Source organism: Phyllobates terribilis, unplaced genomic scaffold (genome assembly GCF_046119375.1).
Source record: "Phyllobates terribilis strain yellow unplaced genomic scaffold, ASM4611937v1 Scaffold_235__1_contigs__length_3068650, whole genome shotgun sequence".
In the NCBI taxonomy this organism is placed as follows: domain Eukaryota; kingdom Metazoa; phylum Chordata; class Amphibia; order Anura; family Dendrobatidae; genus Phyllobates; species Phyllobates terribilis.
The window spans coordinates 1,399,824-1,412,327 of NW_027362995.1; the positions used below are offsets into that span (position 1 = coordinate 1,399,824).

Consider the following 12,504-nt stretch of genomic DNA (forward strand, 5'->3'; position numbering starts at 1 on the left):
ATGAGAAGTGTCTGAACAATGTACGTCCAGCTAGGGCGCTGTCTTCTCCAGCTTTGCGGCCTGGTCTGCCGTCCAACTATTGGGCCTTTCCTGATGTATTCGACAAGTAGGAAGCAGAGACTTTGCCGCCTCACAGGTCGTATGACTGCCCTATTGACTTGATTCCCGGATCTACACCCCCAAGAGGCCAAATTTATCCACTGTTTCCAGCTGAGACTCAAGCTACGTCAGAATACATTCAGGAGAATCTGGCCAGGGTTCGGAAGTCCTCTTCTCCTGCTGGGGCCGGATTTTTCTTTGTTAAAAAGAAAGATGGACCGCTCCGACCCTGTATAGACTATCGGGGCCTCAACCAAATCACGGTGAAAAATAAATACCCTATCCCACTAATCCCTGAGTTGTTTGACCAATTAAGGGGTACCAGGTTCTTCACCAAATTAGATTTAAGAGGCACCTACAATCTAATCCGCATTCGCCGGGGAGATGAGTGGAAGACAGCCTTCCGCCCTCTTAAAGGGTCAGCGTGTGCACTTGCTATTATGTTCCCAGCCAATGGCTGTGGGACATTACATATACACTACCGTTCAAAAGTTTGGGGTCATTTAGAAATGTCATTATTTTTGAAAGAAAAGCACATTTTTTTTCAATGAAGCTAACATTAAATGAATCAGAAATTCACTCTATACATTGTTAATGTGGTAAATGACTATTCTAGCTGCAAACGTCTTGTTTTTATTGCAATATCTACATAGGTGTATAGAGGCCCATTTCCAACAACCACCACTCCATTATTTTAATGGTACATTGTGTTTGCTAACTGTGTAAGAAGGCTAATGGATGTTTAGAAAACCCTTCACAAGTATGTTAGCCAAGCTAAAAACGGTTTGGTTGATTTGAGAAGCTATAAAATTGACCTTCCTTTGAGCTAGTTGAGAATCTGGAGCATTACATTTGTTTGTTCTATGAAACTCTCAAAATGGCCAGAAAAAGAGAACTTTCATGTGAAACTCGACAGTCTATTCTCGTTCTTAGAAATGGAGGCTATTCCATGCTTGAAAGTGCCAAGAAACTGAAGATTTCCTACAAAGGTGTGCACTACCCCCTTCAGAGGAGAGCATAAACAGGCTCTAACCAGAGTAGAAAGAGAAGTGGGAGGCCCCGCTGCACAATTGAGCAACAATACAAGTACATTAGAGTCTCTAGTTTGAGAAATCGACGCCTCACAGCTCCTCAACTGGCAGCTTCATTAAATAGTACACGCAAAACGCCAGTGTCAACGTCTACAGTGAAGAGGTGACTCCAGGATGCTGGCCTTCAGGGCAAAGTGGCAAAGAAAAAGCCATATCTGAGAGTGGCTAATAAAAAGAAAATATTAATATGGGCAAAAGAACACAGACATTGGACAGAGGAAGATTGGAAAAAAGTTTTATGGACAGACGAATCAAAAGTTTGAGGTGTTTGGATCACACAGAAGAACATTTGTGAGACGCAGAACAACTGAAAAGATGCTGGAAGAGTGCCTGATGCCATCTGTCAAGCATGTTGGAGGTAATGTGATGGTCTGGGGTTGCTTTGGTGCTGGTAAAGTGGCAGATTTGTACAAGGTAAATCAGATTTTGAAAAAGGAAGGCTATCACTCCATTTTGCAACGCCATGCCATACCCTGTGGACAGCACTTGATTGGAGCCAATTTCATCCTACAACAGGACAATGACCCAAAGCACACCTCCAAATTATACATGAACTATTTAGGGAAGAAGCAGGCAGCTGGTATTCTATCTGTAATGGAGTGGCCAGCGCAGTCACCAGATCTCAACCCCATTGAGGGGTTGTGGGAGCAGCTTGACCGTATGGTACGCAAAAAGTGCCCATCAAGCCAATCCAACTTGTGGGAGGGGCTTCAGGAAGCATGGGGGGAAATTTCTCAAGATTACCTCAGCAAATTAACAGCTAGAATGACAAAGGTCTGCAATGCTGGAATTGCTGCAAAGGGAGGATTCTGTGACAAAAGCAAAGTTTGAAGGAGAAAATTGTTCTTTCTTATAAAAATCATTATTTCTAACCTTGTCAATGTCCGGACGATATTTTCTAATCATTTTGCAACTCATTTGATAAATAAAAGTATGAGTTTTCATGGAAAACACAAAATTGTCTTTGTGACCCTAAACTAATGTATACTGCTTCCTCCCTGCTGGGGAGGTGCCTGAGCAACCTTCCTGTTCTACAGTCTATATTGCAAAGGTTGCATAGCACTCCATGCAAACCAAGCCTGATGCGCTCCGGTGCAAACCAAACCTGCTGCACTCCGGTGAAATCCAAGCTTGATGCACTCCGGTGAAATCCAAGCCTGATGCACTCCGGTGAAATCCAAGCCTGATGCACTCCGGTGCAATCCAAGCCTGCTGCACTCCGGTGCAATCCAAGCCTGCTGCACTCAGGTGCAATCCAGCCTGATGCTCTCCGGTGCTATCCTGTTGTTATGATCTGCAACATGAACTAAGGAAAGATAGGGGAAAGCTGTCCCTACAGTAAGACTAAGCTGAATCCCTACGAAGTAGCGGGCTGCCTGTTCCTAGCTAACAGACCCGCCTCAGTCCTCGGCTAGTCTGAACGGAGACCTATAGCATAAAGGGAGGGGTCCCTAAAAAAACTAAGGACTGGAACAAATGGGACACCTCCTAAACAGAGAAGTTGTTGCAAAACACAAAAAGACAAACTGACAAAAAGGTACTAGAGGTCCCAGAAGGACCAAGTGAACTGACAGAGAAAGGCACCGAAGCACCTGGCTAGAGAAACAGTCAAACACTGAAGTCCAGCACAGCCAAAAGGGCGGAGCTGGAATATAAAGGCAGATGATCACGTGTCCACAAAAAACAAGATGGAAAAAACAAACAGGAGGGTTCTAACACCTGTGTGCTGCTAATGGGCACCATCCTACCTGTCCTACTGGGTCCTGGGTGCAGCTGCTGGGCGGCCATTGGCCTGTTCTGGAGTATCACCTAGGCCTCCGCCCTCGTCTATTCTCGGATCGCGGAGTCGTAAAGCTGCCGTGCGTCCAGGGTCAGATTGGCGAGGCCCCTAGTTACACCACTCCAAGCACTCCTCGGTCCGTGGCACAGTGGCTCCACAAACCACGTTCGTAACAATATGCAGCCAAGTGAACTGATCTACTACTATATATATTTTAATTTTTTTTTTAATATTATAAATAGAAGGCAGCACTCTAAAACTTACAAAATTGAAATAAAGATGGACTTTATTATGCCCAAATGGCAACTTTTTGGTTCATATAACCTCTCTCAAGCCAATCGTTGTCAATTGGGCTTAATAAATTCCACCTCTTTTATTTTTGGGGGGCTACTCAGCAATGAGAGTTGACTGTCTTTGAGGGAGCTATCAGTTTACATGTTATCTCTGCTTCCCTTGGAAGCATTGAGTGTAGGACTATACCTTGGCATCCTCTAGGATTATATCTGCATATTGTTGCCTGGTCAACCTCACCTAGGGGTAAAAACATTTCTATCGAATATTTACATGATATCTCAGCTCTATTGCATTAAGTATCTGAGCATTATTTGGACCATAATATTTTTATGATGATGTTTAAACTTGAATGTATAAATTTCTGAATACTACCTGCTGCAGTTATCATTGAGATTCACCTGAGGCCTTTATGCGGCAAATGTTATGCGTATCCATTGTGGAAGCTGTATAAATACCAAATATCTATCTGGGACTCTCAGACTTTGAGGTCCTACAATGACTTGACTTCACTTCAGGAGATGGGGTGTCATGACAACATCCGGGTCACCAGACAGCAGGAAGATACTTTGGTCATGTGCAGTGCATGACCAAAGTGTCTTCTGCATCTGCAGCGCTGACAGCCTGTATAGCACAGGGATGGTGTTCTATCTCTATACAGGTGATCAGAGTAAAAAAAAGAGAATGTTCCATAGTGGGACAAAGTATAAAAGTAAAAAAAGTGTTAAAAAATGAAAAATAAATAAATAAATAAATAAATAAAAAAAATAATCTACCAAAAATAAAAATATAATGTACCCATCAATAAATATTTTTATGAAAAAAAATAAAATAAAAGTACACATATTTGGTATCGCCGGGTCCGGAACGACCTGACCTATAAAACTGTCCCACTAGTTAACCCCTTTAGTGAACACGGTAAAAAATAAATATAAAAAACGAAGCAAAAAACAATGCTTTATCATCATACCGCCAAACAAAAAATGGAATAACACGCGATCGAAAAGACAAATATAAATAAAAATGGTACCGCTGAAATCGTCATCTTGTCCCGCAAAAAAACAAGCCGCCATACAGCTCCATCAACCGAAAAATAAAAAAGTTATAGTTCTCAGAATAAAGCAATGCAAAAAATTTTTTTTTCTACAAAATAGGTTTTATTGTGTAAAAGCACCAAAACATAGAAAACTATATAAATGTGGTACCGCTGTAAACGTACTGACCCGAAGAATAAAGCTGCCTTATCAATATTACCACACGCGGAACAGCATAAAACCAAACAAACAAAAAAACAATTCCTGAATTGTTGGATTTTGTTTATTCTGCCTCCCAGAAATCAGAATAGAAAGCAATCAAAAAATGTCACAAGCCTGAAAATGGTACCAATAAAAACGTCAACTAGTCCTGCAAAAAACGAGCCATCACATGACTCTGTCGGCCCTTATATGGAAAAATTATAGCTCTCAAAATATGGCGATGCAAAACCTAGATTTTGCAAAACAAAATGTGCCTTTTAGTGTGTGACAGCTGTCAATCATAAAAACCCCATATGATTCTGGTATCGCTGTAATCGCACCGACCCGAAGAATAAAGTCGTCTAATCACTTATACCGCACGAGAAACGGCGTAAAAAATAAATTCTAGGGTTAGGGTTGGGCTAGGGTTAGGGTTGTGTTGGGATTTTTTTCAAAAGTAAAAAAAAAAAAAAGATGACGATATGGTGACTAGTGTTGAGTGCAAGTGCTCACTACTTGAGTTTGCATTGGGTGCTCGGGCATGCACTGAGTATCGCGGATGCTCGAGGGACATGCTCGAGTCTCCGCCCCATATGCTTCGCGGCCCAAAAAAACTTGTGGGGACTGCCTGCCATGCACGAGCGATCCCCGCATGTTTTTTTACGGGTGTCTAATAACCGTGAAACATGCGAGCGGGCACTCGAGCATGTCACTCGAGCAGCCGCGATACATGGTGCATACCTGAGTACCCGATGCAAACTCAACTAGTGAGCACTTGCGCTCAAGACTAATGACAACTTATTCAATATGATGACCTAATGTTATCAAATTCTGTGTCGTACCTCTGGGTTCAAAATGTTCACTATACCCCTTGATAAAATACTTGAGGGGTGTAGTTTCCAAAATGGGGTCACTTGTGGGGGGTTTCCACTATTTAGGCATATCAGGGGCTCTCCAAACGCGACATGGCGTCCACTCTCAATTCCAGCCAATTTTGCATTCAAAAAGTCACACAGTGCTCCTTCCCTTCTGAACTCTGCCATGCGAACAAACACTGTATTTTCCCCACATATGGGGTCTTGGCGTACTCAGGAGAAATTGCACAAAAGTTTTTGGGGTCCATTTTCTCCATCTACCCTTGTGAAAATAAAAAAATTGGGGCTAAAACATCATTTTTGTGGAAAAAGTTAGATTTTTTTATTTTCACGGCTCCATGTTATAAACTTCTGTAAAGCACCTGGAGGTTCAAAGTGCTCACCACACATCTAGATAAGTTCCCTGAGGGGTCTAGTTTCCAAAATGGTGTCACTTGTGGGGGGTTTCCACTGTTTAGGCACATCAGAGGCTCCCCAAACGCAACATGGCGTCCGATAATTATTCAAGCAAGTTTTACATTCGAATAAGTCAAATGGCGCTCCTTCCCTTCTGAGCCCTGCCATGCGCCCAAACAGTGTTTATTCCCCACATATGTGGTATCTGCCTGCTCAGGGGAAATTGCACAACAAATTTTGGGTTTCATTTTTTCCTGTTACCCCTGTGAAAATAAAAAAAATTGGGCCTAAAGTAACATATTTGTGAAAAAAGTTAAATGTTAACTTTTTTCTTCCACATTTCAAATATTCATGAAGCACCTAAAGGGTTAATAAACTTCTTGAATGTGTTTTTGAGCACCTTAAGAGGTGCAGTTTTGGGTATTTTCTGTCATAAAGACCCCTCAAAGTGACTTCAAATGTGATGTCCCTAAAAAAATGGTTTTGTAAATTTTGTTGGAAAAATGAGAAATCGCTGGTCAACTTTTAACCCTTTTAGCTCCCTAATAAAAAAAAAATTTGGTTCCAAAATTGTGCTGATGTAAAGTAGACATGAGGGAAGTGTTATTTATTAACTATTTTGTGTGACATACAGTATAGACCAAAAGTTTGGACACACCTTCTCATTTAAAAAAATTTCTGTATTTTCATGACTATGAATATTGTACATTCACACTGAAGGCATCAAAACTATGAATTAACACATGTGGAATTATATACTTAACAAAAAAGTGTGAAACAACTGAAAAAATATCTTATATTCTAGGTTCTTCAAAGTAGCCACCTTTTGCTTTGATGACTGCTTTGCACACTCTTGGTATTCTCTTGATGAGCTTGAAGAGGTAGTCACCGGAAATGGTTTTCACTTCACAGGTGTGCCCTGTCAGGTTTAATAAGTGGGATTTCTTGCCTTATAAATGGTGTTGGGACCATCAGTTGTGTTGTGCAGAAGTCAGGTGGATACACAGCTGATAGTCCTACTGAATAGACTGTTAGAATTTGTATTATGGCAAGAAAAAAAGCAGCTAAGTAAAGAAAAACGAGTGGCCATCATTACTTTAAGAAATGAAGGTCAGTGAGTGCGAAAAATTGGGAAAACTTTGAAAGTGTCCCCAAGTGCAGTTGCAAAAACCATCAAGCACTACAAAGAAACTGGCTCACATGAGGACCGCCCCAGGAAAGGAAGCCCAAGAGTCACCTCGGCTTCTGATGATAAGTTTATCCGAGTCACCAGCCTCAGAAATCGCAGGTTAACAGCAGCTCATATTAGAGACCAGGTCAATGCCACACAGAGTTCAAGCAGCAGACACATCTCTACAACAACTGTTAAGAGGAGACTTTGTGCAGCAGGACTTCATGGTAAAATAGCTGCTAGGAAACCACTGCTAAGGCCAGGCAACAAGCAGAAGAGACTTGTTTGGACTAAAGAACACAAGGAATGGACATTAGACCAGTGGAAATCTGTGCTTTGGTCTGATGAGTCCAAATTTGAGATCTTTGGTTCCAACCACCGTGCCTTTGTGCGACGCAGAAAAGGTGAACGGATGGACTCTACATGCCTGGTTCCCACCGTGAAGCATGGGGGAGGAGGTGTGATGGTGTAGGGGTGCTTTGCTGGTGACACTGTTGGGGATTTATTCAAAATTGAAGGCATACTGAACCAGCATGGCTACCACAGCATCTTGCAGCGGCATGCTATTCCATCCGGTTTGCGTTTAGTTGGACCATCATTTATTTTTCAACAGGACAATGACCCCAAACACACCTCCAGGCTGTGTAAGGGCTATTTGACCAAGAAGGAGAGTGATGGGGTGCTACGCCAGATGACCTGGCCTCCACAGTCACCAGACCTGAACCCAATCGAGATGGTTTGGGGTGAGCTGGACCGCAGAGTGAAGGCAAAAGGGACAACAAGTGCTAAGCATCTCTGGGAACTCCTTCAAGATTGTTGGAAGACCATTTCCGGTGACTACCTCTTGAAGCTCATAAAGAGACTGCCAAGAGTGTGCAAAGCAGTCATCAAAGCAAAAGGTGGCTACTTTGAAGAACCTACAATATAAGACATATTTTCAGTTGTTTCACACTTTTTTATTAACTACACTGTGTTCCAAATTATTATGCAAATAATATTTTCTCAGATTTTCCCAAATTACCTATATGAATTGCAGTCATTGTAATTTTCCAGTCAAATAACTATTAGAGTACAATTGAAAGGTTTTTGTACAAACTGCCTATGATAACTGCCTTTATTCTAGGTGATGTTACATTTGCACATAGGACCGCTTGTTCAAAAGGAGCTTCTGAACTCTCTCGTCCATTGAATTTGTCAGGTTTTGGATGGTTTCTGCTTTAATTGTTTTGCATGAGGACAGAATACCCTCCCAGAGCTGTTGCTTAGATGTGAACTGCCTCCCGCCATCATAGACACTCCTTTTGATGATGCTCCAGAGGTTCTCAATGGGGTTGAGGTCAGGGGAGCATGGGTGCCACACCATAAGTTTGTCCCCTTTTATGCCCATAGCAGCCAGAGATGCAGATGTGTTATGTGCAGCATGAGAAGGGGCATTATCATGCATGAAATGATCTCGATGGTCCAGATGTATGGAGTGGAGGATGGCTGGTTGATGTACCATCACCTAGAATAAAGTTTTGAGTTGAAAACTGTTTGATTTCAGTTTGTAATAACCTGCTAACGCTTATAATTTCAAAAATGACCATTTTTTTGTTCTTTATTAAAATGAAAAGGTTGAAAACTCTGCTGTGCATAATAATTTGGAACATGCATTTTAAGTGCAGTTTGAGTTTTTTATTTTTTTAAAAATATACTGTTATCATAGGCAGTTTGTACAAAAACCTTTCAATTGTACTCTAATAGTTATTTGAAAATCTGAGAAAGTATTATTTGCATAATAATTTGGAACACAGTGTACATAATTCCACATGTGTTAATTCATAGTTTTGATGCCATCAGTGTGAATATACAATTTTCATAGTCATGAAAATACAGAAAAATCTTTAAATGAGAAGGTGTGTCCAAACTTTTGGTCTGTACTGTATCTCTCTGATTTAAGGGCATAAAAATTAAAATTTTGAAAATTGCTATATTTTCAAAATTTTCGCCAAATTTCCGTTTTTTTCACAAATAAACGCAAGTGTTATTGAAGAAATTTTACCACAATCATGAAGTACAATATGTCACTAAAAAAACAATGTCAGAATTAGTGAGATCCGTTGAAGCGTTCTAGAGTAATTACCTCATAAAGTGACAGTGGTCAGAATTGTAAAAATTGGCCTAGTCATTAACGTGCAAACCACCTTGGGTAGTAAAGGGGTTAATTAATCCGCTTTGACGCGGTTCTCCCACAGGTTCATCAGAAGGCTTGATACAAGGATGTTAATTCATGAAGTTCAGCATAGTGCGCCTAATAGCCAGGTGTCCATGCATAAATATCTCACTTCATCCAAAACCGCTCCCCAGACTAGGAGATCTATTACTATTGGTGAATTGACATAGGACATATAGAATGAAGTGTGTCTACAGTAATGTACTGTGCCTGCGCTACTTGTCATGAACGACCCTTTCTGAAAGTTATTGTAGGAGTAGATACCACAGAACCACGCAGGTCCGTGTCGGCCACAATTATATCCTAGTCTTTTCTGGAGTATATTAAAGATATGGTCACTCTATTGTCGTCAGTTCCTACTACTTGTGTTATCCCATCTTTTCTTGGTGTCTTGGTTAGGTATGGAGGATTGTCTGTCTCTTCCGTTTTTCTGCAAACGATCGTGCGGAATCCAAAATGTACTGTGGATACCTTTTTCCCTGAATCTGGTGTTCATGCATGTCTATTGCCTGTATATTAATATCTGTGACATTAGAACAATTCCTTCTCAACTGTAAAAATTGTCCCTTGGGTATTCCTTTTTTTAGTGGGATGGGGTGGTGACTATCCCACTTCAATAGTTTAATAGTGCTCATAGGTTTATGATAGATGAGTGTCCCTAGGGTCCCATCCCGTTCTTTCTTGATTAGTACATCCAGGAAAGGCAACTGGTTATAATTAACCTCTGATATAAATCTCAGGCCCACTCTATAGATATTGAGTTCCCAGACAAATTCAAGAAATTGTTCACTCGTCCCAGACCAGATGATAAAAATGTCAATATATCTATACCATACCCCAATACATGGATGTCACCACTTATGATCATCCCTGAATATTGTGGTTTCCTCCCACCAGCCCAGGAATAGGTTAGCATACAAGGGGGCACAGGGGCTCCCCATCACAGTACCCCTGAGCTGGTGGAAGTACTTCCTGTCAAAAAGAAAGAAGTTATGAGTAAGAGTGAATTTTAGAAGATCCTTCATGAAGTCATTATGTCTGCTACACTCTACTGATCTCGATTTCAAGAAATGTCTTACTCCTCTGATACCATCCTCATGCGGTATATTACTGTACAAAGCCTCGATATCTAGTAAGGCCTGCTCCCCTACATGCAAGTATACATGCTCGAGAGTCTACATGGAGGGGAGCAGGCAAAGGTAAAAACATTTTCTAGAGGGATTTTTCCAACTGTAAGGCTACGTTCTCATGATCAGGAACCAGCAGCGCTTTGGATGCAGAGTTATTTGGCTGCGTCCAAAGCGCTGAGTTCTAATCACGCACTTCAGTACGCATTTGTTCACTGAACCATGCAGATTTAATGCATCCTATACAATGTATTGTGGAAATTTCTGTTGCGGAGACTGGCATCTCTGCAACAGAAATTGACATGCTGCGGCTCGTAGACCCATGCCGCAGGTCAGTTTGCGGCAGTTGAGTCTAACAGAAGCACAGTGGGCATGGGATTTATAGAAATTCCATCCACTCTACTTCTACTGTAGAATGCAGCATTTTGGACGCAGCGCAGGTGAGCTTCGTCCAAAACACTGCTAGTCCGGATCATGGGCAAGTACCCTTAAACTTCAGGACTTATTCTAACTGCAGGACCTCAGGCAGTACTGTGGGAACATTATACTGTGTGGGGAGGGATAGCGGTACTGTGGGAACATTATACTGTATGTGGGGGGATGGCGGTTCTGTGGGAACATTATACAGTGTGGGGAGGGATGGCGGTACTGTGGGAACATTATACTGTGTGTAACATACCTGGCGGCGTCCTTGCATGGTGGTCCATCTCCCACTGTGCAAGAGAGCGCACTTGATCTCCTGTCCAGAGTGTCTCTCTGGCTTCCCTCCATGCTGTCTGTTTGTGTCTGTCTCTGCTGCTTAAGGGCGGCGCCCGATCACTTCCTGCTTTTTGTACCTGCTGTGGGTCACACCCCTTGTGCGTCCTCAGCCTATTGCTGTCTGACACTTGGTATATAGCTCAGCAGCTCCCTTCTATCCCTGCCTGAGCATAAGTGTTTCTTTCAGTGTGTGCTTGCACTCTGAAGGTGCCAGGTCCGTTCCTGTTTCCCTGTCCGCCTTTCCTGGAGGCTGTATTTCCAGGCCTGTCTGAACTAAGTCCTGTATTTCTCCTGCCTTGCGGTGTCAGCTCCCGTGTCTGAACTGTGTCCTGTATGTCTCCTGCTTTACGGTATTAGTTCCCGTGTCTGAACTAAGTCCTGCATGTCTCCTGCCTTGCGGTGTCAGCTCCCGTGTCTGAACTGTGTCCTGTATGTCTCCTGCTTTACGGTATTAGTTCCCGTGTCTGAACTAAGTCCTGTATGTCTCCTGCTTTACGGTATTAGTTCCCGTGTCTGAACTAAGTCCTGTATTTCTCCTGCCTTGCGGTGTCAGCTCCCGTGTCTGAACTGTGTCCTGTATGTCTCCTGCTTTACGGTATTAGTTCCCGTGTCTGAACTAAGTCCTGTATGTCTCCTGCCTTGCGGTGTCAGCTCCCGTGTCTGAACTGTGTCCTGTATGTCTCCTGCTTTACGGTATTAGTTCCCGTGTCTGAACTAAGTCCTGTATGTCTCCTGCTTTACGGTATTAGTTCCCGTGTCTGAACTAAGTCCTGTATTTCTCCTGCCTTGCGGTGTCAGCTCCCGTGTCTGAACTGTGTCCTGTATGTCTCCTGCTTTACGGTATTAGTTCCCGAGTCTGAACTGAGTCCTTTCTGTGTTCTTTAGTCTGTCCTGTCTGAACACGCTCCTTGCCTGTTCGTTCCGCCTCTCTGGGGGCAGTATTCCCAGACCCGCTCCTGTATCCCGCTGCAGTGTCGGTCTCCTCCGTACACTCAGTTCCAGTCTGAACTCTCTCCTATCCTTTACCTGTTTTGCCTCTATGCCCGTTCCCTTCCTTTTTCTGCAGAGTCTGAACTCGTACCTATCTCCTGCCTGTTGTCTCTGTACTCCCGTTTGTGAGTTTGTGGTCCACTCGCTACTTCACTGCAAGTACCCTGTGGGTGTCTGGCTCTGCCTTTCCCTTCCTGTCTGTTCAGTGTGAACAGAGCCCTGTCCTCCCTGCTCAGTCTTCTGCACTCTAGTTGTGCTTGCCTGTACCCCTCTGCCTGTATTGTTCCTGAATCCCGGTGTGTACTGGGTCCTATCCCGCCTGTGTTCCTACCTGCTAGTGCCTTCCTGTCTGCACTCTAGCTGTGCTTACCTTTACCCCCCGGCCTGCATACCCGCCTGCCTGCATACCCGCCTGCCTGCATACCCGCCTGCCTGCATACCAGTCTGTTCCTGTATTCCCCTGTGTGGGTCAACAGCC

General features: G+C 43.0%; 1 pseudogene; it reads right to left on the reverse strand.

The window, feature by feature from the left end:
* Positions 1-12,504, reverse strand: part of LOC141215255 (uncharacterized) — a 75,373-nt pseudogene that overhangs the window by 34,342 nt on the left and 28,527 nt on the right.